The sequence below is a fragment of the Cebus imitator genome, unplaced genomic scaffold, assembly GCF_001604975.1.
Source record: "Cebus imitator isolate Cc_AM_T3 unplaced genomic scaffold, Cebus_imitator-1.0 Scaffold810, whole genome shotgun sequence".
In the NCBI taxonomy this organism is placed as follows: domain Eukaryota; kingdom Metazoa; phylum Chordata; class Mammalia; order Primates; family Cebidae; genus Cebus; species Cebus imitator.
The window spans coordinates 292302-296433 of record NW_016108125.1 but is presented as its reverse complement, the minus strand read 5'-3'; the positions used below and the strand labels follow the sequence as shown (position 1 = coordinate 296433).

The 4132-nt window shown below is 39.4% G+C and overlaps 1 protein-coding gene across 3 annotated transcripts in view; it reads left to right on the top strand.

The window, feature by feature from the left end:
• UBE2W (ubiquitin conjugating enzyme E2 W) overlaps nt 1-4132 on the top strand; it is an 84544-nt gene that overhangs the window by 11492 nt on the left and 68920 nt on the right. The gene's annotated exons all lie outside the window — the stretch shown is intronic.

Genomic DNA, 4132 nt, shown 5'->3' with positions numbered 1-4132 from the left:
CCTGTGTATTTAGTAGAGATGGGGTTTCATCTTGTTGGCCAGGCTGGTCTGTAACTCCTGACCTCAAGCAGTCTGCCTGCCTCGGCCTCCCAAAGTACTGAGATTACAGGCATGAGCTACCATGCCCAGCTCATTTTTGTGTTTTTGTGAGATGGGGTTTTACCATAGTTGGCCAAGCTGGTCTTGAACTCCTGACCTCAGGTGATCTGCCTGCCTCAACCTCCCAAAGTGTTGGGATTACAGGTGTGAGCCACCATGCCTGGCTAATTTTGTATTTTTAGTAGAGATGTGGTTTCACCATCTTGGCCAGGCTGGTCTTGAACTCCTGGTCTCAGGTGATCTGCCTGCCTTCGCTTCCCAAAGTGCTGAGATTACAGGCATGAGCCACCAAGCCTGGCCAAAATATATTTTCAAATTAATTATTTGTAGAAACGGAGTTCCACTGTGTTTCCCAGGCTGGTCTTGAATACCTGGCCTCAAGTGATCCTCCTTTCTCCACCACGGCCTCCCAAAGTGTTGGGATTACAGGTGTGAGCCACCATGCCCAGCTCCTGGCTAATATAAAAAAAAATTTTATAGAGACAGTTTAGCTATGTTGCCGAGGCTGATCTTGAAACTACCAGTCTCAGCAATCCTCCTGCCTGGGCTTCCCAAGCGATTATTGGCCTGAGCCACCATGCCCAGCTCATAATGTTTCTGAGGTTCATCCATGTTGTAGCTTGTATGAATACTTCATTCCTTTTTGTGGTCAAGTAATGGCCCATTTTTTGTTTATACTACAGTTTATCCATTCATCAGTTATTTAAATATCAGATATTTGCGTTTCCTGTTTTCATTCATCAATTGGTTGAATTTGGATTGTTTCTACTTTTTAGTTAGTGTGAATAATGCTATGAACATGTATGTACACATTTTATGTAGGCATATGTTTTAATTTGTTTTATATACCTTGCATGTAGGAGGACCTCAGTAAATGTTGAATGGATCATATGGTAACTCTATGTTTTAACATTCTAAGTCTGTAGTGAATAAACAATGATTTTCTCCTGTACTCATCCACAACACTTGATTCTCCTTTTCTGACACCAGATGTGTGGGGTTTTTTTTCACACCAAGCAATTTTTCAACACCAGCTGGGTGTTCTGCAGTTCAGTTCTGGCATTAACCAGAGTTAAGGGCTCAGTCCCACAGGACAGGCTCCCACTTCAGGCACCATTCAGAAGTTGTAGGTTCCTAGATAACTCACAACTTGTGTCTCACTTGGCTACAAATTGGAGGTTTCCGTAACCCCCTTCTTGGGTTCAGTAGTTTGCTAGATCAGCTCCGAGAAACCAGGGAAGACAGTATACTCAAAATTGTTGATTTATTACACATGATATTTTAAAGGACACAATTGAATAGCCAGATGAAGCTTTGCATATGTGAGGTTTGTAAGGGCCCTTAACTCAGGAGCTTTTGGTCCCATGGAGTATGTGGATGCGTTCTTATTCACCAGTTCAAAAGCTCTTCAAACTCGCCTTTTGGGTTTTTATGGAGGCTTCATTTCTTAGGCGTGATTGATTAAATCATTGGCTGTTGGTGATTGATTCAACCTTTAAGTCTCCTCCCTTCTTCCCCAAAGAGTGATGGGGTGGAGCTGAAAGTTTCCACCCTCTAATCACATGGTTGGTTCCTTTGGCTACCAGTCGCCATTCTGAGGCTCTTCAAGAGCCGCCAGCCACCAGTCATGGCATTAACGTATAAAAAGATATTTATAACTTCCAAGATTCCAAGGGTTTTAGGAGCTACATGAAGACTAAATATATCCTTCTGGTTGTAAATCACAGTACCACACTAAGGAATTGCCAAATTTTTTCACAGCAACTGCAGCATTATGCACTCCTGTGAGTAATGTGCAAGAACTCCAATTTCCGTGTTTGGCCAGTGTTTGTTATGGTGGTTTTTTGATGATAGCATCCTAGTGTGAAGTGGTATCTCATTGTGGTTTTGGTTTGCATTTCACTAATGACTAATGATGCATTAAGTGTCTATTTATGTGGAGAAATATCCAAATTTTTTGCCGTTAATTTTTTTTTTTTTTTTTGAAATGGAATATCACTCTGTTGCCCACACTGGAGTGCTGTGGCATGATCTTGGCTCACTGTAACCTCCACCTCCCAGATTCAACCAGTTATCCTCCCTCAGCCTCCCCAGTAACTGGGATTACAGGCATGTGCCACCATGTCCAGCTAATTTTTATATTTTTAGTAGAGACGGGATTTTTCTATGTTGGACAGGCTGGTCTCAAACTCCTGGCCTGAAGTGATCCACCCGTCTCAGCCTCTCAAAGTGCTGGGATTACAGGGTTGAGCCACCACACCAGTTCTAAAAAATTTGTCATTTTATTGTTGAATTGTAAGAATCCTTTATATGTTTAGACTAAATGTCCTTTATTAGACATGTGATTTGCAAACATTTCCTGTTTTTCTGTGGGCTGTTTTTATTTTCTTGATAGTGACATTTGAAGCACAAAAATTGTTAATTTTGTCAAAATTTATGATTTTTTTCTTTGTTGTTTGTGTATTTGGTGTCATAGCTAAGAAATCATTGCCTAATCCAGGGGGTCTCGGAGATTTGCATCTAAGTTTTCTTCTGAAAATATAATAATTTTAGCTTTTATATTTGGGTCTTTGATTCATTTTGAATTCATTTTTGCATATAATGTAGGGATTATTAGGTTTCATAGTATTAATATGGTAACTTGTTTTCCATTTGAAGTTATATAGGACCAAGCTGAGAGCCCATTAGGTTTGATAGTATCAAGTTGGATTCAAGTTACTTCTCTGGGTTAGCGGAGAGCTGTTTTTCAGATACGAATCTACATTGCAGTCCTACTAAAAAATGTGATTGTAGTGTAGAATATTGCTGAGAATATTTTTATTTCACATATAAGCCTTTATTGTAATTAAAAGAGGTGTATCAACTTCAGTTTTTAGACTTACAAAATCTTTGAGGCAGAGGGCATCTCAGATGGGGTCATCTAGTCTAACCACCTTGCCTTTTCTTTAAATATTGCTCCATTTTATGATTAGAGATAGTTCATAAAATAAAATTAAAAAAATTTTTTTAAATAAAAATAGCCTGTTGTGCTACATGAAATGAACATATATATTAAGGAAATCGAGTAATAGATTTTAAAGAGATATTCTTAGGAAAACCAATGTAAGGATTTTAGTGGAGAAAGTTATCTTGTTGGGCGTATTTTTTGTTTGTTTTGAGATAGGGTTTCTCACCCAGGCTGGTGTAGGTTGTAGTCACGGCTCACTGCAGCTTTGACCTTGTGGACTCAAGCGATTCTCCCACCTCAGCCTGCCGAGTAACTGAGACTACAAGTGCACGCCACTATGCCTGGCTGATTTTTGTATTTTTGGTAAAGATGAGGTTTCGTTATGTTGCCTAGGCTGATCTAGAATTCCCAGGCTCAAGCAGTCTTCCCACCTCAGCCTCCCAAAATGCTGAGATTACAGGCATAGAATTCATTTCTTTATAACAGTTCGTTTAAGTTACCTTGATTTATTTTGTTTCTGTAGTCCAGCTTCATTATTCATGAATTCTGTATTTGCGAATTATCTTCTTTGTAAAACTTACTTGTAACCCTAAAATTGGTACTTGCAGGGCTTGCTTGCTTGCCTTTTTTTTTTTTTTTTTTTTTTTTTTTTTTTTTTTTTTTTTTTTTTTTTTTTTTGCTGTTTGCACACTTAAAGAACAGTGACTTTGTCATTCTATGCACCCACTCCCAGCTGAGGTCAAACAAGACTATGCTTGGCTCATAATGGATTATTTTTTAGGTCTATTTTGTACCACAGTATTTAGCATTTTTGTACTTTATTTTGGTAATTTCACTGTTTAACTGATGTGCTGTCTAGTGTTCCTATGTATACATGAGGGCTGTGCTGTGCCTTTTGCAGAAAATTTGTTCAGGCATGCATTATAGTGCTGTTGGCCGTGACTTCGATAATCAACAATATGTATTAGCCGGGCGCGGTGGCTCAAGCCTGTAATCCCAGCACTTTGGGAGGCCGAGGCGGGTGGATCATGAGGTCAAGAGATCGAGACCATCCTGGTCAACATGGTGAAACCCCGTCTCTACTAA